The sequence below is a fragment of the Acinonyx jubatus genome, chromosome B1 (assembly GCF_027475565.1).
Source record: "Acinonyx jubatus isolate Ajub_Pintada_27869175 chromosome B1, VMU_Ajub_asm_v1.0, whole genome shotgun sequence".
NCBI lineage: Eukaryota > Metazoa > Chordata > Mammalia > Carnivora > Felidae > Acinonyx > Acinonyx jubatus.
Window position 1 is genome coordinate 156563475 of NC_069382.1, and position 21453 is coordinate 156584927.

Consider the following 21453-nt stretch of genomic DNA (forward strand, 5'->3'; position numbering starts at 1 on the left):
CTTCTCATCCCATCCCCTGAAGATTCTGGAAGGTTTTCCCTAGCAAGGTGTGCTTTGGTACCCTTTTAAGAATCCCTCTCTTATGTCCTCGCCAGGTAAGAAGAATCTGTGGAGCATCATTTTGGGTCGTTTGCATCATGTAAATATTAAATACACGTTGTGTATTGTGTTCCACATGATGCGGGGTAATATATTGAAACTTTGTTCTGGTATTTCCTGTCACTCTTTCCCAGCCCCACATTTAGGTGGCTAGGCATTTTGTTCTGTTGGCTCAGGAAAGGATGACACAGCAGAATGTGAATAACAAAGGACGCTCATTTTTGGCTTTAGAGTTTCAAAATCCAAGGCCTCAGGGCAAACAATAAATTAGTAAGACTATAAAAAAGCCAGGCTATCCCTCTAGACTGGATAAAGATTCTGTAGCCTGAGGAATGAGAAGAGAGAGGAGCCAGGGGCACAAAGAAAGCTCAAAGGCCAGTGAGGCACCATGGGGAACACTGTGATCACTGCCCACATCCCCCCTCCAGGACTGAATGCTCATTCCCTCCAGCTTCCTGGAGTATTGACATCTGATGGCTCTCACCTGAGTCCCTCCCCAGGATGTGCAAAAGGCTGCCCAGAACAAGAGTACACTCCCTCCCTAGAGACAACCAATAATAACGATTCTTCTATGTGAAAGAACATAGGTATGGCCCACTTGCTTTACCTTAGAAGGACTCTGAGGGGCCATCCAGCTTCAGAGCCCCCTTAGGAACTGGTAGAAGCCTCTGCTGCACTTGAGCCCTGGTTCAATCTTTCCCTCTGCTCCATCATAGTTGTTGGTCATTCTGAATGGCTCCCTACCCCCACCAGCTTCTTGCATACAAATATTCATCTACTTAAAAAGGTTGTTCAGACAGGGCCTGGTACTTCCTGGGAAGATGCATCTGTAAACTAAAGAATTGGAAGGAACCTCAAGAAGACCCCAGAGTTCCTGAAATTTAGCCTAGTGCAGGAGAGTAGAGGAGAAATAGTGTGGGGCTTATACGGGTTGAGAAGGCCCAAGCTGGCCTAAGCATTTCCCGCAGGTCCAAACACCTGCCAGAACAGTACAGGATCACTGATGTGACCAGGAAGTGGCCAGTCGTGGCACTGGCAGAGAGCGGATCTGAAGAGGCCTCAGGATGGGACCTGCATGGACTCACAACTACAGATCAGATGGGAATAAGGACATCCCAGAAGGTGCCACCATGATGGACAGGACACTGAGCACCCAAATCCAGCCCTTTTCCTTGAGGTCTTGATACTATCTACACTGCCCCTCAGCTTCCTCAAGAAAAGGAAATCAGGCTGGGAATGGACAGAAATCTCACTCACATAGGCTATGAAATCATGTTTATCAAACCTCCATGCAACTTCCAAGCCAATAGTCAAAACAAAAAATAAGCAACAGATTGGGGGAAATATTCAACAAATATAAAGACAAAAGACTACTATTTTTAACACAAGGAGTCCACATAAATGGACTAGAAAAATACAAAGACCCCAAACGGGAAGGGGGAAAGGAGAAATAGGCACCAAACTGTTATAGTGAATAATTTGGGTGGAATTCTGGAGGATTTTCACATTCCTGTAATGTTTAAATTATTACAAACTAAAAATTAGGTTAATAAAAGCCAATATTTTATCTTTATTCTTTTAACCTTTTTTTGCACTTATTTGATATAGTTTTTATTATTATTATTATTTTAATATGAAATTTATTGTCAAATTGGTTTCCATATAACCCCCATGCTCATCCCAACAGGTGCCCTCAATACCCATCACCCGCCCTCCCCTCCCTCCCATCCCTCATCAACCCTCAGTTTGTTCTCAATTTTTAAGAGTTTCTTTTAACATTTAATGTTTATTTATTTTTGAGAGAGAGAGAAAGAGACAGCTCAAGCAGGGAAGGGACAGAGAGAGAGAGGGAGACACAGAATCCGAAGCAGGATCCAGGCTCTAAGCCATCACCACAGCACAGAGCCTGATGCAGGGCTCGAACCCACAAAGCATGAGATCATGACCTGAGCCAAAGTCAGAATGCTTAACCAACTGAGCTACCTAGGTGCCCCTAAAAGCCAATATTTTATTGAGTATTTGCAGTCAGACATTATACTCTGCTATTTGCATAAATTATATCAGTTTATCTCAATTGTCCTAAAAAAATTTTTTTTAATGTTTATTTATTTTTGAGAGAGAGAGAGAGAGTGCAAGCAGGGGAGGGCCAAAGAGAGGGGGAGACACAGAATCAAAGCAGGCTCCAGGCTCTGAGCTGTCAGCACAGAGCCGGATACAGGGCTTGAAGTCAAGAACCTTAAGATCTTGACCTGAGCCAAAGCTGGAGCTTAACCAACTGAGCCATGCAGGTTGTCTTTTGACAAAAGACAATTGTCTTTTGAAGTACATTCCATCTTTTCCCTGTGTGAGAAAAATGAGGCACAGGGCATCACACAGTAAGTGGTGGAGTTAGAATTCATACCCAGAGCCTGACTCTGTAGCCTCCATCTTGACCAGTATGTTATATTGGCATCTATTACATATGCCAAACCACCACATTTACCATAGTATGTTTTATATGTATATGTTATATATATATAATATATAAAAGTATATATTTATATATTTATATTTATATATAACCTACTGTAAGCACTGGAGACATAAATGTAAGCATATATATGTGTTTTAATTTGCAGTTAAAATATTTATGATGATTACAAACACTAAAAGTGCCAGTGACAGAATATTACCTGAAAGGTGAGCCAGGAAATGTGTGTACACAGTGATATGTAATTTTCTATATATATAATGTGTATCCCTGAAGGGGTTATAGTCATGGCATGGATGACAGTGATCTTTTTATTTGTCAAAGTGCATAAAGTAAGTACAACAAGCCAAGGGTTGAACTCATTCATATGCAGTCCAGGTGTCCAGGCTAGACCAGCTCCCTCTACCTCCTACACCACTGCCCTGGCTCATCCTGCTGTGCTGTCATTGTCAGTGTCGTCGTTTGCTTCTGCAAATGGCACTATGAATTTGTGAGGGAACTGAAGATCAGAGAGTTGATGTGTTTTGGCCAAGGCTGCGAAGCTAGGAAGAAGCCAAACATGGACTTAAACTAAGCTTCTCCAGGTTTGACCCTAGTTTTCCTGACCCCTATTATTGTTGCTATTTCCATTCCACCATTCTATTTTCTTCTCTATCTAGGAATTGAAACCTATTTTTAAGAATATACTTATTTTTTTTTATTAAATTTTTTTAATGTTTATTTTTGAGAGAGAGACAGAGAGAGACAGAGACAGAGAGAGACAGAGCATGAGCAGGGGAGGGGCAGAGAGAGAGACACAGAACTGGAAGTGAGCTCCAGGCTCTATGCAGTCAGCACAGAGCCTGAGGCAGGGCTTAAACCCAAGAACTGCGAGATCATGACCTGAGCCAAAGTTGGACACTTAACCGACTGAGCCACCCAGGTGCCCTGAAACATACTTTTTATTTTGGAATAAATTTGGACCTATAAGAAAGCTGCAAAGATAGTACAGGTTCTGTATGCTCTTCCCAGTTTGCTTTAATGTTAACATCTTTCATAACCATGATACATGTCAAATTTAAGAAATCACAATGACTATGATTATTAACCAAACTCCAGACTTTATTCAGATTTCACCAGTTTCCCTCACCAAGATCATTTTTTCTGTTCCAGGATCCAATCCAAGAGACTACATTTAGTTGAAACTCATTTTTCTTTCATACACTAAAAACATGAAAACCCACTCTTTAATTCCAGTGGAAAAGACTGCACAAATCTGGCTGTGGTTTCCAAGTGCACTCAAGGAAATTTTTGCTTTTTCAACGGCCATCCTCAAGAATATACAGTCCAAGTATGAGGAACAAAGAACCCCTCAACTTGGTTCAAGTAAGATGTGGGGAGAGCCCATGGGAATTCATGGGCAGGAAGTAAAGACTCTAGGATGGGAAATGGAAGAGCTGTCAGGAATGGAGTCTGTTATTTCCAGTTTGTCTCTGAGTCTCTCCCTTCTACTCCCCACCTGCCCTTCTTTGCCTCCTTCTGCACCTCTCTTCTCTCTCCTAACCTATTTCCTTAGCTTAATTGTCCTACAAATGCCCACATTGGCCACCTTGGTCCACAATCCTCATAAGTCAGCATGTGCCACCAATTGTAACCTCACTCCGTTTTACTCCCAGCTCAGATATTCTAGTCAACCCCTGACTTTCATGGGTGTAGTCAGTCAGTCAGTGAAAATGGTGGTAAAGCTCGGGTTTCTTTTCCAACCTAATCAACCTTGTGATACATTTGTTACAATGTTCTTTGTTACTATGGCATAAAGACCAATTTATAATGCAAGTTATCACTAATCTTTGACAATAGATTCATTAGAAGCCACTGAAAAATAGGAGAAAGGGATCATCAAAATTGAATTTTTATTTGTTGAGAGTAAACTAGACAAGAATAAAACCTCTAGGGATCATTAAATATAGCTTGCAGAGACTCTGTCTCAAAGGACTTGGGGCAAACTGCATGGGATTCAAACATTTCCCAGAATTTCAGTGGAAACAGAATTTAGCTAATGTCCTAGAAAAGAAAGCACACAGCTAATCCAAATCTGCTAATTAACCTAATAGACTATACTGGCTCTGGATGGCTTTCCCCTTTGGGAGAGGAAAAAATAACCCTGCTTATAAATCAATATTTCCTTAGACAGATTGAAATTTACTACAGTTCTTCAGGGATTTTAGGTTTCAATAAACCGAGGGGAAAGTTCTTCCTTGAATACATATACCCGCCCTGTTCCCCCACTGACACTAGCCACACTTTTGTTCTTCCTTCTCCTTCCTTCCTCTCTTGCCCTCCCCCTCTCTCCCTGCCTCCTTCATTCCTTCCCAATTGAAGGCCTACACCCGCCACATACTGTTAGGCCTTGGTGAAACAGCAACAAACAATAAGAAATAAAGGGGCTCAGAACATGCCACCTCAAAACATGCTGCTTTGACATATTATTTTGAGCTAAAGTCACTTGAAAACCAACAGGTGCAAAGAAAGCACTTTGACCTTTCCTCTTCTTCCTGAAAACAGGAGATGAAACTCCGAATGTGAAAGATGCCCTCCTAACACCAGGAGGAAAATAACATTTTTATCACCAGAGATGGGGAGTCAAGGTCGAGGGAAATTTGTACAAACAGACCTTATTAAAATAACTTTTATCTTTTTCTAGTCTCCCCATATATTTTAGTTACTTCTCCACAATCGTCACCCTCCTTTCAACGTTGTACATAAGCCCTGGGGCCTAGATGCTTCTTTGGATCTTTCTTTTCCTGTGAAGACTCCTATGTATGGGCAAACTTTTATTAAATGAAATTTGTATTCTCTCCTCCTCTTCACCTGTTAAGACATCCCTGCCAGAAACCCTCAATGGGTATTGAAGAAATGTTATCTCCCCTACAGTAGTAAATTAATAAAATAGAATATTAGACATGTAACATGTTAGGGGAAATACAAAGCAAGGGGGGCCCAGGTGTGCTGGCGTGAGGCACTGCAACTTTATATAGAGGGTCAGGGAAGGCTCATTAAGAAGGGGGAAATTTGAGCAAAGACTGAAGCAGGTGAGGGAGAAAGGCTTGCAGATATTTAGGGCAAAAGCAAACGGCAAAGCACTGGGGGTTGAGTGTGCCTGGAGGGTTCAGAGCAACAAAGATCAGGTCTAGGATTAGCCAAAGGCGAGGCGTACAAACGCAGGGTTGGATCCTGCCTTTCTTCCAAAGTTTTGTCTTTTTCTTTTGTATTAATGATGATATGTCATTAAAATATTATTTATCTTGATTACTGAATGTTTTGGCATCTGAAGGTCCATGCCTCACAAGTTTCACTCTGGTCCAGGCCCTGGAGTTGATGGAGGGGGTGAGGGGAGCCCAGGGGAGAGTAGTAGGAAATGACGTCAGAGACAAAGGGAGATGGGGATTCTGAGCAGCTTGGCTTTTACACTGTGGGGTGGGAAGTTGCTGCCAAAACAAATTACCACAAATGTAGTACCTTAAAAAACATAAATTTGTGTCTCACAGTTCTATAGATCAGAAGCCCAACAAAATATAGCTCTGCTATCGTCAGAGCTATATTCCTTACCGGAAACTCCTGGGGGGAAGAATCTGTTTCCCTGCTCACTGGGTTTGCCAGCAGAATTCAGTTCCATGCAGTTGTACGACTGAGGTCCTCTGCTCTTTGCTGTGGGCTTGTGGCCCCTTCCTGCATTTTCAAAGCCAGTAGTAGAGGGTCAAGTCCTCAACAGCAGATCTCTCACTCTTCTGCTTGCCTCTTCTGCTTTATGTGATTAGATTGGGCCCACCTGGTAATCCAGGACCACCTCCACACCCACACCCTAAGCATAGCTTCCAAGTCCCTTTTGCCAAGCAAGATAACACACTCACAGGTTCTGGGGATTAGGACATGGCCATCTTTGGGGGGCCATCCTTCTGCCATCACGGAGGCTTTGGTTAATGGAGCAATGATCCCTCTAGTTGCTCTGTTGAAAACAGTTGGGGAAGGGGGAGGGACAGGGAGGATCAGAAAAGAGACAGGGAAACTGGTAAAGAGGCTAAAGCAGTAGTAATTCAGAGGAGATGTGATGGTGGCTTCGATAATGTGATGGTAGGTCTTGTAGGTCAAGTTGGCTAGGCTACTGTCAGCAGCTATTCAATCAAACACTGATCTGGGTGTTGCTGTAAAGATATTTTGTAGATGTGATTAAGATCCCTAGAGGGTTGACTTTAAGTAAGTGAAATTATGGTAGATTCAGGTGGGCCTGATTCAATCAGTTAAAAGCCTTCTGAGCGGAACTGAGGGTTCCTGGATGAGGAAGCAGATCTGCCTGTGGATAGCAGCTTCATCTCCTGCCTCGGCATTTCTGCTTGCCTTTCCTAAGGACCCCCTCCCGCCCTAGGGACTTCAGACTCACCTAACCAGCCCACAATTGTGTAAGCCAATTCTTTGCAATGAATCTCTTAATAAGCATCTGCCACTGGTTGTTTCTCTTGTTAAACCACATATATGTATAGATACTGACTTAATTTTATAGTTTTGATTGTTATTGATATAGATACTGATTGATATAGATATTAAAGAAATTTTGAACGTGAAGCCAACAGGATGTAGCAGCAGACTGGAAGTAGGATGGGAGAAAGAGAGGGATCAGGGATGATTCCAAAGTTTTCTTCCTGAGCTGCTAGAAGGATGGCTCACTTGTCTCCTTCTAAGATTGGGAATTGCTCTACCATGAAAGCCACTCGAAGAGCACATTCAGTTTCCCCTGCAAGGAAGCCCCTTTCAGAGACAGAGTGTACACAGGCAGGAACGGGTGGGTGAGTCTGGCCAGCCCTGAGGTAGGCAGGCTCCAGTCCAAAGGGGGAAATAGAGAATAAAGTCACCACTGTGTTCATGCCACTCATCCAGAATATTGCGGCTTTCCATTGCATTCTGGAAGAGCAGGTCTCTTTACTGTTCTCTACTCTGAACCCCACCTCCCCTGCTGGTCTGTGCTCTGTGGGAACCAGTTAGCTGAACCCTGAGCCAATAATAAGCAAGGAGAGCTGAATAGAGACTTTATGAATAAATGTTGCTCTGTGGTCTTCTTTTTTCCTTGTGAAGGAACAGGGTGTGCTTGAAAATAAAAAAAATGAGTTTTTTTGTTTTTTGTTTTTTTTTGTAGTAATCTTCCTGGAAGGCAGAAAAGAAAAAGAAAAAAAAGAAAGAAAGAACAGCATAGATTTGTCACTTGGTACTGCTCTGGTTAGCACAATGGTTGGGCCCCAGGCCCCTCTCTAGGCCTCCCAACCTGGCACTGAATACAATTGAAGAAATCAAAGGAACTTTTCCAAGAGTCTGGCAGCTCAGACAGATACTGAGATGGCAGAGCTGTGTGGTACCAGGCCACACACAAGAGGCCTCCATTTCCTCCTACCTTCTGGAACGCAGCAACCAGAGCTCAACAAACCTGCAGTCCTGTTCAGGGAAACCTCACCTGGGCATCAACTGTTCACAGAGAATCTGAACCACCCCCCCAAGGAGACAGGGTGGGTCAGTTTCTAGCCTAGTCATTGCCAATATAAATGTTTGAGGGGCTCTCTGATAAATAAATCAATAGAACATCTTGAATCTGAAGGGGGTCAAACATTGTGCTTCTTTGGTCTCCTACAAAAGGTAAAAGATTTCATGTCAGGAAGTACTTTGGTATGCCAACAAGTTTCCGGAGCCTCTTCCTCCTTCTCCCTCAATTCCGTATTGGACCACCAGTTAGATGTCAGAAACTGATCCTTCTCCCCAAAGAAGTATCAGGTGTTTGTTGTTCCTTCAAAAGCCAAGTTTTCGAGTTTCTGGTGGACTTCACAGGATTTCTCTCCTCCTGAATCACTCCTGGCTGCGGTAAACCTGGGTGAAGTCCTTATCACTCCAAACCTATACTGCAAAAAAAGTGAAATATTTTTGTCTCATCTCCCCCCTGCCCTTGATCTCTACAGGAAGAGGATAAAGGCGCAAGGAGTCAGGTTTGGAGTAAAAACATGCACCACACAAGATATTTGTGAGGATTAAATAACTTGGGCCCAAGTATTTTGGAAGCTGCCAAGGGCTCTACAGATTAGATATACAGAAGTACTGGCTGAAAGCCGACCTCCATTGACAAGCATAATGCAGATGTAAGAAGCTGAAACAGACTCTGAGTCCCTGGTAGGTGGTAGCCAGACAAGGGATGTACAATCATGGGTTGATGGGGAAAAAGTCTCCCAAGAGAAAAAGACAAAATGAGATTCTTGGTCCAGCAAAAAAAAAAAAAAAAAAAAAAAAAAGCTCAAGAAGGGAAGAAATGGCAGGTAAAAAAGTAAAAATGATAGTGATATAAGAGCATGGGGGGGGGGTTCCTATTTCTATTCACTAGAGCTATAGATCTATGAGAGACATGTTCAGTGCTAAGGGCACACCCCAGAGGCCTGTGGGAAAATCAAACCCAAGGAGTCCTTGCCACCTCTGTCTCAGTGCATGCGGTCAAGTACATCCAGAGCATGGGATTTGGGGAGTGAAGGGAATTTGGGATTCTCCATAGTGTTTCCAGACAAGATATTTGTTACTTTCTGCTAGTCAAACTTCTTTTCTGATGATCTTGTGGTATGCATGCTAAAAGAGGATTGAGCTATCTGTCCCACATTTCAGCTATTCCCAGAAATGCTTGGCAAAGGAAAATGTAGGTGACAGTGTGACAGCAAAATGCTTTGGAAACCTATGGAAGGGCACATTGCTGGGGGGATGAAAGCAAAGCTAATATAAAGTGATCAATGACTTGCTGTGGGCCAGGCACTGTTCTAAGTATTTTCTATGTATTAGCTCATTTGATCCAGTTCTATGAGGCAGGATGATTATTTTTCCCATTTAATGGATGACATAACTGAGGCATGGAAATGTTAATTTGACAAAGGTCACAGAGGTAAAGCCAGGTTTCAAATGCAGATTACCTAACTTCATAATCTTCCATAAAGTGGAGATAGTATATTTCCCTAGCCTGTCTCCAGTTAAAAAATGGGGAAATAACATGCTAGCAAGGGTGAGATATATTTGTTTTGACTAGGATAACCTATAGAGATAGAGCATTACAGCTTTGAATGTTAAAATGTTTTTGGCCACTGCATCAGTAAGGATGCTTTTTGCTACAAGTAACAGAATATCTAACCATAATTAATTAAACAATAAAGACATTTATTACTTCATATGTCAATAAGTTGGATTCAGTCCATTTTTTTAAGATATTTTTTTAGATTTTTTATATTTATTTTTTTTAAGATTTGTTTTTTTAAGTCCATTTTTTTAAGATTTATTTTTTTTAGAGAGGGAGAGAGCATATGAGTAGGGGAGGTGGGGGGGGAGAGAGAGAGAGAGAGAGAGAGAGAGAGAGAGAGAGAGAGAGGGAGAGAGACACCCAAGCAGGCTCCATGCTCAGTGCAGAGCCCGATGCTGGGCTTGATCCCACAACACTGAGATCATGACTTAGCAGAAATCAAGACTTGTATGCTCAACTGACTGAGCCACCCAAGCACTCCAGACTCAGTCTAATTTTAAAAGGTTGGATCAATGATGTCATCAGGATCAAGATATTTTCCATCTCTTGAGTTTGCCTTCCTTAGTATTTTAACCCTGTCTACCTCACACTAATAAGATGGCTGTAGTAGTTGACATCCCGTGTTAACAAGATTATATTCAGTGGAGAAGGAATTTCCTATCAGACCCTTAGCAGGCTATACAGGTCAATTAGACTAAATTAGATCTCATGTCTATGCTGTAGCTACAGGGAATTTGAGAATGTGAGTAGCTGGAACTCACAGCTCTGTTGAAAGGACAAACTCTTCCAACAAGCAAGAGGGAGGTGGGATGAGGTGGTGTTGAGCCACTGACTTGGGCACCTACCTAGTCTTTTTATGTTTTATTTTTCTTCATTTCTTAGCTGTAAATGCATAAAGGACAAATCAAGGTCATGACTAAAGCAAATTACTAAATCGTAACCAAAAAAAAAAAAAAAACAAAACACAGAGCTAGCTCCAGACATGTTTCTGGCTTGAGGCTGGACTCAGGATCTACACAGCTCGAAACATCCATGTGATTTTCTGAAGAGACTTTGCTAACAGTGAAATTGCACCTGCCCCAGCATCCCCCAGGTGTTATGGGTGGTGTCAGCCTAGGATCCCTGAGTTTAGTCCTAGCCTTCCTCCTCCCCACCTGTTTATAAAGAATCTGTATCTGTTTCTCTTTCTTTATTCTTCAGTGTCATATCCTGCTTCTTCTAAAGAGAAAGCCGACCAATGTGAGAAAGACTTAAATTGGGTCATTCCCTCCTAATAGAATTTTTTGAATACTAGAAATAAAGTTCCTAAGGGCCACCAGAGAGAAGCACTTCTAATTCCAGCACCAGAATAACAGGAATTGTACCTGTTAGAATTAGGTTCTGTTGCAACAGGGACATTAAACATGGCTTAGCAGCACCTGGCTCAAATGGTTAAGCATCCGACTCTAAATTTTGGCTTAGATAATGACCTCACGGTTTGTGATTTCAAGTCCTGTGCCCTGCTTTGTGCTGACAGTGCAGAGCCTGCTTGGGATTCTCTCTCCCCCCCTCTCTCTGCCCCTTCCCCACTCTCATGCTCTCTCTCTCTCTCTCTTAAAATAAATAAAAATAAATAAACTTAAAAAATAAATAAACATGGCTTAAACATTACTGGGGTGTATTTCTCTCTCATGGAAATACAGTTCAGGGCTGCTCAGCAGGCTCCATAGCTAGGGCATGATCTATTACCTCATAGGGGGCCCATACATATTAAAGAAGGTCATTTATTTGGAGTCTAGCACATTATAAATTCTTTTGGTTCAATAATGAAAGTAATAATAAATAATATTAGTTGAGCTTTATCTATGTGTCAGGCCCTGGATAAGGGCTCTCGAAATATCAACTCATTTAATTTTCACAATAGTTCTATGAGGAAGGGACAGTCGTTGTCCTTATTTCATAGATGGGGACATTGAGAGATTAGGGGTCTTGGCAATGATTGCCTAGTTAGTTAGTGCAGAGCTGTGATTCAAACCCAGCCCAAAGGCCTAACCACCAGACTCTACCATCATCACCTCCCTGTCAAAACCCTCCCACCATTCATCTCCTTCACTCCCTTCACTGTGAGATGGTCACAAGGTAGCTGGGAAAACAGAGCATGTATCACCAAAGAGCAAATTTGTAATGTAAAGCAATGGGGTCTAGGTGTCAAATGAGAGGTGTAAGATAAAAGAGAACATCAACTTCCCTGGAGTGGGCACAGAAGGTGTCACACTGGAGAGGGTGTCCAAGTTGGGTTATGATGGACACACAGGATTTAGAAGAGTAGAGGAGGATGTGCCAGGCATGAGGAATGGAGTGGGTAAGGCTTGGAGGTGGGAAAGGAAATAGCATGATAAAGGAATAATAAGAAAGCAATCTTGGCTAAATCATAGGATTCTTACAGAGGAATCCTGAGAAAGCACTTTGGAAATGAAGATTAGAATTAGATTAAGAAGGAGTTTGAACTTCCTTCTGAATAGCTGAACTATAATCGGCAGACACTGGGTAGTCACAGGGGATGTGTGGGGAAGGAGGGGGTTGAACGGTGAAATCATGTGATGGAAGCAGTTTCTTTAGGAATAATGTGGTGATTGTGGGAGGGGTGACTTACAGACTCGGAGGCTGGGACTCTAGTTAAGCTTTTGAAATGATCTAGACATGAGGTAATGAGAACTTGAAATGGAGTGTTAGCACAAGGCATGGATGGAACAGCAGGGATGTGAGAGATACCACTGGAGCAGAATTGAGGGGCTTGGTGACTAGGTCTGAGAGCCAGGGAATGGGAGGGGTCAGGGATGCCTGCCAAAGCTGGGGTGATGGGAGAACATTGTTGTAAATCAAAGCTCTGGGACTTCCAGTCAGAGAGGACTCCATTTGCTATCCATCCTTTGCAAGATCTCTGTATCCACTGAGCATCTCCACATAGTTGGTATTCACCAAAGCTACCTGGACCAGACAGCCATCTTCTTTTTCTTCTTTGCTGCCAAGTGTTACTTCCATCAGGGAAGACTCTAGGTCAGAAGAGAAAGCATAGACTTTGGGTCAAAGAGCTAGGAATTTAAATCTGCTGTATCCATCACCAGCATGGTAACATTAAGTACATTTCTCAGTACTTTGAGATTCAGTTCTCTTTTTAAATTAAAAATTTTTTTAAGTTTATTTAATTATTTTGAGAGAAAGAGAGAAAGTACACACACATGAGTGGGGGAGGGGCAGAGAGCCAGGGAGAGAGATTCCCAAGCAAGATACACACCTGCAGCACGGAGCCCGATGCAGGGCTCAAACTTACAGACTGTGAGATCATGACTTGAGCTGAATTCAAGAGTCAAACGTTTAACTGATTGAGCTGCCCAGGTGCCCAGATTCAGTTCTCTTTAAAATAGGTATGAAAATACCTATTTGATGGGGGTACTGGGGGGATAAGATAACAAACACAAAGCATTTAGTACTGCGCCTGGCTCATAGTAGGTGCTTAGTAATATGGCTAATGTGTTGAGCTTACTATGGACACCCTTCTAACTGCTTGAGTTACATTCACTATTCATTCCTCACAACAATCCTATGAGAGAGATACCACGATTACCTCCAACTCATGGATGAGGAAATGAGGTATGAAGTAGATGCAGAACTTGCTAACGTCCCAGGGACCAATATAAGGCTAAACCAGAGCTTGAACCCAAGCAGTCCAGCTTCAGAATCTGTATTCTTCACCACTACCTGGACCTTAAAAGAATATTGTTTGCAAACAATTAATGTAAAGCTATTATATACACTGAAAGGATGCCAGAGTAGCAAAAACAGTCCCTGTAAGGGGAATATAAAACTACATAGCCAGAATGGCTAGACTACCAATATGAGAGAATGGCTACTGGTCATAGCTTGAAGTTGGTCCTTTAGGGCCCCTTTGGTAGCTAGATCCTGGAGAAGGTGAATGAGGGAGAGGTCCCAGAGGGATGTGCAGAGTTCAGTGCCTGTGGTAGGTCCTCAGGAGGTTCAGGGCAGTGACTTTAAACAATTCATACAGAGATTTCAGTATCTTAATTTCCAGTATGGCAGTATAGTGTGTCCCAGAAAAATATCAGAACTAGTTATCTTTTACCAGTGTTTTCTAGTCAACCTGTGGACAAACATGCTGATTTCTTTTCTTTTCTTTAAAAAATTTTTTTTAATGTTTATTTATTTTTGAGAGAGACAAAGAGACAGAGTGAGTGGGGGAGGAGCAGAGAGAGAGGAAGACACAGAGTTCGAAGCAGGCCTCCAGGCTCTGAGCTGTCAGCACAGAGCCTGACGTGGGGCTCCAACCCATGAGATCATGACCTGAGCCAAAGTCGGACACTTAACTGACTGAACCACCCAGGTGCCGCCACACTGATTTCTTTTAAATGTTTATTTTTGAGAGAGAGACAGAGTGGGAGTGGGCAAATGACTGAGCCACCCAGGTGTCCCCAAACACACTGATTTTTAAAAAATGTTTATTTATTTATTTTGAAAGAGAGAGAGAGAGAGAATGTAGGGGAGGGGAAGAGAGAGAGAGGCAGAGAGAATTCCAAGCAGGCTCAAACCCACAAACTGTGAGATTATGACCTGAGCCAAGCCACCCAGGTACCCCAAAACACACTGATTTTTAAGGAAATTCTCAGTGTTGAATATTATACTGATTTTTAAATGTATTTTATTTGTTATTACTACCATGTTTACATTATTTTCAAAAAAAGATTTGAAGTACCTCATAGTAAAAAACTCTTTAAAAAATCATTAAGATATGTATAAATAATAAACATTGTGAATGTAGAAGTTTTATACCTGAAAATCTAAACTAAGATGAAATGAGAAATAGAATGCATTTCCTAGTATGGATTATGAAAATAGACCTAAATGCTTAGATCCTTGTGCTTAGAATTCAGGTGTGCAGGACCAGCATGGCATTTGGTATGAAGATGGGAAGCCTCAACTTCTATTCTTGCTTAGGAAGAGGCCCACGTCATATACTATTCCACCTGAGTATCCCATAATCAAGGCAAAACATATCTTAGTAGCTATACTTCTACCAAGTAAACAGGCAATCACAGCTTTTAAATGAAAGACTTAAAAAAAAGGGGGGGGGGAAGGGTATGCTTGGTATCTTGGGAGAGGAGAATGTGATTTGGATTTGCTTTTTGCTTCAATGGCCTGCCTAAGAGCAAAATGCTAGTCTAGGTGGGGTCTTGAATTTTCTTAAATAAGCTAATTTGCATGCCATTGATTTCCCTTCACTCAGATATAGGACCAGCCGATGATCTGCAATCTTCTTTCATCAGAGAACTCTGGAAATACTAGAGGACATTATGGTGGTTACCAGTCTTCCTGGGGAGGCAGCCATATAAGAGGTCTGGGATTCTGTCCTGCAGCACCTTCCTAGAATTTGGGAAAGTCCTCCAAGTTTGCTGTTATGGTTTGTTGGCTTAAGACTAGACCAAAGAATTTCAGAGGGCTTGTTTCCAATAGAGACTCTGATCAAGAAGATTACAGTTTTCTAAGACTAGAAGGAACACCTTCCATACCATTTTTATTATTGATATATATCCTGAATCTCCCTGATCTCACCACCCAGCAGGCACAAAAGAGATTGCATTGATATGCCCACCTGCTGACTGGGGCTTCATATCCCAAAGGTTCCCCTTATGATTTCTGAGACTCTCCACGGGGTATCCTTGTGTTTGCTAACTCCTGCCTCACCTGATGCTCCTCCAGTGACTTCACAGCAAAGGGGAAAGAGGGCATTTGGCTTCTGGGAAGAGGTGAAAGGGATGTGGTCATGAAAATCTGTCCCTCGGTTTTCAAAAACAAAGTTTTAGTTCATGAAATGGCAGACGTTTGGGTCCAGTCCTGATTTGTTATACTGCCTTGCACAGGTCACCTTTTCTTTTTGTTTCAAATTCCTTTACTAAAAATGGAAACAATCCTCACATCTCACAAAGATGTTGTGGGAACTGGCTGTTTAATGATTGGATGGTATTTTGAAAACATCAAGTACAAGATAAGTGCTAGGTCAAGAAAGCCAAAGACATGTGGCTTCTCTAATGAGGTAGCGGGATGTGCCTGTCTTTCTTTTTGCTTTAAATATCCAAAGGAAATACATTTTTAAATGTCTGCACAATACTGACAGAGAACAATCTCAAATTCCCCAAGTCAATAAATTGCTCTTTGAACCTCCTTAAATGAACTAAGTTGCTGCATAGGTGAGGCCCAGGCTCCAAGGAGAATAAAGTTTTGAAAAATCCTATGCAATTTGAAGTTATATAACAAGTGGCATTAGAATTATAGAAAATTTGGGAGGGAATGAGACTTCATAACCAACATCTGATCATGACATTTAAATTTATTTATTTATTTATTTAATGACATTTTAATAAAAAACACATTTAATCCTAAAATACTCTAATGGCATTAATAGCTTTAATGGAAACCTTTACTTAAAATTTGAAGAAGGTGTTTAGGAGATAGGAGAGAATGGCAAGGGCCATGGAAAGGAGAAGCTAGATATAAAGTTTGAAAATTGTACCTGTGATTGGGTTCTACTCTCCAATTGATACTATTAGAAACCATATCAAAAGAAGCTCCTCCCTTCAAAAAATAAGAGACATGCTGTGGGTTGAATTGCTCCCCCAAATTCATGTTGAAGTCCTAACCCCAGTGCCTCAGCAGGTAACCTTATTTGGAAATAAGGTCATTGTAGATATAATTAGTTAAGATGAAGCCACACTACAGTAGGGTGAGCCCCTAATCCTATAGGACTGGTGTCCTTATAAAAAGAGGAAATTTGGGGGCACCTGGGTGGCTCAGTCAGTTAAGCATCTGACTCTTGATTTCAGCTCAGGTCATGATCTCACAGTTGTGGGATTGAGCCCCATGTCAGGCTTCATGTTGAATGTAGAGCCTTCTTGGGATTCTGGGTCTCCCTCTCTCTCTGCCTCTCCCCAACTCACACTGTTTCTCTTGCTCTCTCTCAAAATAAATAAATGAATAAACAAACAAACAAATAAATAAACATTTTTTAAAGGGAAATTTGGACAGAGACATATGCATCAGAGAGAATACCATGTGAAGATGAAGGCAGAGATGGGAGAGGCACTTCTATGAGGCAAGGAACACCAATGAGTTCTAGCAAACCACCAGAAGCTAAGGGAGAGGCATGAAACAGTTATTCTGTTAGAGTCCTCAGGAAGAATCAACCCTACTGACACCATTATCTGAAACTTCTAGCCTCCAGAACTGGGAGACAATAAATTTCTGTTGTGTAAGCTCCCTAGTTTATGGTATTTTATTATGGTGCCCCCCCCCCCCAGAAAACTAGTACATCATTACACCCAGTTGTTTGACCCTATAGAATAAGAAGTAATGTGGAGAAGAAGGGGTTGAAGGTAGTTAACACTATGTTCTTCAGTATATATTTCACTAATTAAGAGATTTATTGAGTTAACATTATTTTCTTAAAATATAAAAATTTAAAGATTATGATCATCAGTTATTCATATCTTATGGCATGTTGTATTTTTCAAAGATGGCCACAATATCCCCCATCCCACATTGCTCTTCTGGAACCTTGCCATTTCTCCATTAAGAATTAACAATTCTCCACTAATTCCCCTTGAGTCTAGGTGGGTTTGTGACTCACTTGGAACCAACAGAATGTGGTAGGAGTGATGCTACATGACTTCTAAGGCCATGTCATAAAAGTTGATTCTGCTGCCTTAGGGGCTGAACTACTTGCACTGAAGAACTTAGCTGCCCGGAGGCTGCCATGTTGTGAGGAAGCTCAACCAATGCTTGTGGAGAGCCTGCATGGAGAGACCCTGAGACTACTGAGAGAGATACTCAGCAAGACTGTAGCTTCTCCCAACTCCTCTGCTATTCAAGCTCCAGCCACTGTCTGACTGCAACCATATAAAGGACCTCAGGCCAGAATCTCCCCACTGAGCCCTCCCTGAATTCCTGACCATGGAAACTGGAAGAGGTAATAAAATGATAATGGTTAATTTAAGTCACTAAGCTTTGGAGTGATTTATTATGCAGCAATGGTTTAACAGTCCTACCTTAATGCATTATTCAGATAATCAAATTTCTTGACTTTTGAATTAACTGTTTCAGAATTTAATTTTCTTTAAGGGTTAGAAAACGCAGGAGAAAAGACAGCTTGGTAACCTAGAACCATCTAGTTGGCAGGTTTCCCCAGAGTCTGGTGGGCAGTTTTGTGAAAGCCGGCAGTATTGCTGTCCTTGGCATTCTGCCCCTCATTAATTTAGAATGTAAATATGAAGGTGGTACCATAGAATTTGAAGCCAGCGATCACACTAATGTTTATGTAAGTCAGTAAATTCCTGATCGGAGAGTCTTTTTTTCCTCTCCTCCCAAACATGTCCTAATTATGTAAAATTGTGCCATCAACTGCCTTGGACATGAACTAGTTAGTTATCACTGGCGCCAGAGTCTGGCATGCTGAATTTTCCAACTTCTGCAAACTTCTAGTTTCAACCAGAATCTGGCACTAATTCTAAATGAATCTGACTTCATTTGTGGTGGGATGGGAGGGCTGGGATGGTAAAGATATTTGCACTTTGAATAATCTCCAGCTTTTGGCATCTTCCTAATAAGAGCCCCCTCCTGTCCTTAGTGCTGACATAGCTCTGCTCAACTATGAAGGACCATTTACCCCAGTCATTTCCTTCTGTTCAGAAAAATACTGGATCCTTTTGACACCTTCATGTTCCAAACACTCCCTATCAGCCTGCAGCTTGTTTTCTATGGTGTCTTTGACTAAAGCCTTCTTCTATCAGGGCATTTGAATAAATAATTCCCTTGCCTCTCTTTGTTATCAGAGTTCTTACTTGCTGCTTCTGGTCTCCAAGACAGCCTTCAGGCTTTACTGCCAGGGAATAAGATGCCTGTGAAATTCACTCTTCGGCTGCAAAATGCCTTGCAAGGGAGTCTTTTGAAAATATTAACTTCTTTTCCTTTTTCAGCCCTGAAAGAGTAGTTACTGGGAAATAGTCACTCAGAAAATGGCTATTAGTTAAGAATCTCTGCACACAATAGCTGAGGGGTAACAAGGAAGCTGAAAAGAAAAGGCTTCATAATCCCTTATTTGTGACTCCTAAGTGGTAGCTGCTAAAGGTGACTTCTGCAAGTAGGCAGCTGCCTCTGCCATTTACACTTAATCAGATAATCACAGAGCTAGCTAGAAGAGGCCTTAATCCAGCCTTCTGCATTAGCTGGGATTTCTGCATTAGCTAAGACCTGCAAGGCTTTCTGGATTGTTACAGAATCCTCAAGTGTTGTGCTCACACCTTCACTTGGAAAAGTCAAAACACATTGGGGAGAGGAGACATCTACTCCTTGGAACAGAGACAGAAACACATTACTTTTGTCACCTAATCCTCTCTTTTCTTCCTGAACAATCTTTGAGTGGGTATCAATCCTACTCCTCAAATATTGCATGAGGTTGTGATCATTATTTTCATTTCACATATGAGGAAACTAAGGTTCAAAGAGGTTAAATTACTGGCGACGATGTGAGAAAACTAGGATAGGTTGACAAACCATCCTTGTTTGCCCAGGACTGGGGGTTTTCCAGGACATGGGACTTCCAGTGCTAAACCAGGACAGTTCTAGGAAAACCAGGAAAATTGGTCACCATAGGCTGAGTTAGATCCACACTGTCTCCAGAGCCTTCCCTCTGAACCCTAGTACCACCCTAAATTCTTCTCAGACTGAGATTTGGCCTTGGGACAAATGGGCAATCTACTGGCAGCACCATGAAAAATGCAGAGTTTATTTCTCTTTGAGTCAGAGAACAAAGTCATTGGTATTGATGTGAAATGTTGGGGTTTGGGAGCTAACGGTCAAAGAATTCTTCAGTACAAAAAAGTGGTTTTATTAAAGCACAGAGACAGGACCTGTGGGCAGAAAGAGCTGCACTGGGGTTGTGAGCAGTGACTGATTACGTAAGGTTTTCTATCCTATGAAGGGGAGGATGGCGTTAGGGCCCCAGGGAATTGAATCTATAGGTTTCTGGAGGTCTGGCTCTTGATAAGATTGCTTTTTTTTTCTTCTAAGTCATTAAGACAGTTGCAAACTGATAGAGATTCATGTCCCACATGACTGTGATGTCTATTGGTTGACCATTTGTTTTTCCCTTTCCTTTTTTCTTGGGCAGCCAGGAGTGCCTGAGGAATGTCACACGTACCCCCATGGGAGGCTGAGGGGGTGTTGCAGGATGTTAGCTTGTGTTTTACCCTCAGCTTGCCTTTTGCTCCCTCATCAGTGTCATCTTTGGGAAATCAACTCAGGAAACCAGGCTCTCTTGCAGGTCACTCAGAACCCACTGGACAGACTAGTCCAGGAGCTGACTCTCCAGAGAGGTAAAAGTCAGATTCAAGAGTGCACATCACCATTTATGTAATTCACCACATCAGAAGCCATTTTACAAGTGGCCTTAAATCATTGCCCACTGCCCTGCCAGGGCCTCATTATGGAAACCTCAGAGAAGGCCATGGAGGAGGGAGGAGCATTGCTGAAATGTGCAGAGTAGAACTGGGCTGAATTCGTGAACAAACTCAGACTATAGCATAATTTTGCCAAAAGCAGAAATCAACACCTTTTGACATTTTTTTTTCAGGGATGATATACATACAGTTCCTTCCTCCCTCCCTCCTTCCCTTCTTCACCCACCTGCCTAACCCCATCTCCCAAATCTCCCCTACCTTGGGGCGTTCTCTTTCAGAATGACTCCCTGGACTGCATTGGAAAACCAAACACATGCTTGAAGCATTGTAGCTGGAACTGAGTTCTGGTTGTTCCCGTGATACACACACACACACACACACACACACATAGTGCCAGATGATACCCTCTAATTGCTGGATCCCAGCAGGTTTGGGGAGGCCCAGGTTGTTGAGGAGGAGGACTAGGGAGTCTCTGAATGTTAGTGAGTGGAGTATTTCAGTGTCCTAACAGTTTCTCAGGTTTTACCTATCCACTGATGCTTTCCTTTATTTCTCTCAGCCCTAAGTGGCGGGATCCATCCTTCCCTGTGGCTGCTAGGGGTCCCTCCTCTCCACCCAGTGGCCCCTGACTATCTCCCCTTGGAGGGCAGAAGATTAAAACAGAAAGGACCTCAGAGGGATCATCTAGTTCGACTCCCTCCTCACACAGACAAGGGCTGAGGCATGGAGAGGAGATGAGAACTTCTGGAGTCACATGCCGAGTCCACTCTGGCACCTCTGAGGTGGAGAGGAGGGTGCAGGAAGGAAAAGGTCTGTAGCTGCTAATCAAACCTCTTCTCTCCCTTCTTCAGCTAATCCACAATGTTAGCCCAAAGTATTTTTCAAACCCTTACTCCACTGTGTCAAACATGAATTTTTGGTTGTTTTTTGGTTTGTCCTCAAGCTCTATATTTTTGTTAGTTCCCCTTTCTCCTTTCTTCTTCCTCTTTGTTTCCAGGTAAAATCATTCACAGAACTCAAGTATCTCACATAGATGGAACTTGGCATGGGGGTACCCATGGGGAGGTGGGACCTACTCTTCCCCTCCTGCTTAGGTCTTCACCCTGAGAAGTGGCCACAAAGGTCTTGCTGTGTGGTGCTTGGTAGCATGGACTGTGCCTGTGTTTGATGCCCAGTCAGGCAAGTTTTTACCGACTGATTTTTTTTTTTCACCCTAGCTCCCCACCCGCTGCTTTCTAAAAGCACAAGGCCCATCCCTGAAACTTCATGGGCGTGGGGACTCTCTTTCCTCACTCTGTATGTTAGGGGATGACAATCAG

General features: G+C 42.3%; 1 long non-coding RNA gene across 2 annotated transcripts in view; it reads right to left on the reverse strand.

Moving 5' to 3' along the window:
* Positions 1 to 21453, reverse strand: part of LOC113598775 (uncharacterized) — a 61396-nt gene that overhangs the window by 21592 nt on the left and 18351 nt on the right. Inside the window, exons 4-5 of one of the 2 annotated variants that reach the window (XR_008296310.1) lie at positions 12600 to 12664; positions 6158 to 6554 (exon numbers count right to left, since the gene is read on the reverse strand). This is a non-coding gene — a long non-coding RNA (uncharacterized LOC113598775). Of the gene's footprint in view, positions 1 to 5372; positions 6555 to 12599; positions 12665 to 21453 lie in introns of those variants that run through there. The other variant, XR_008296309.1, reaches the window with a different exon arrangement.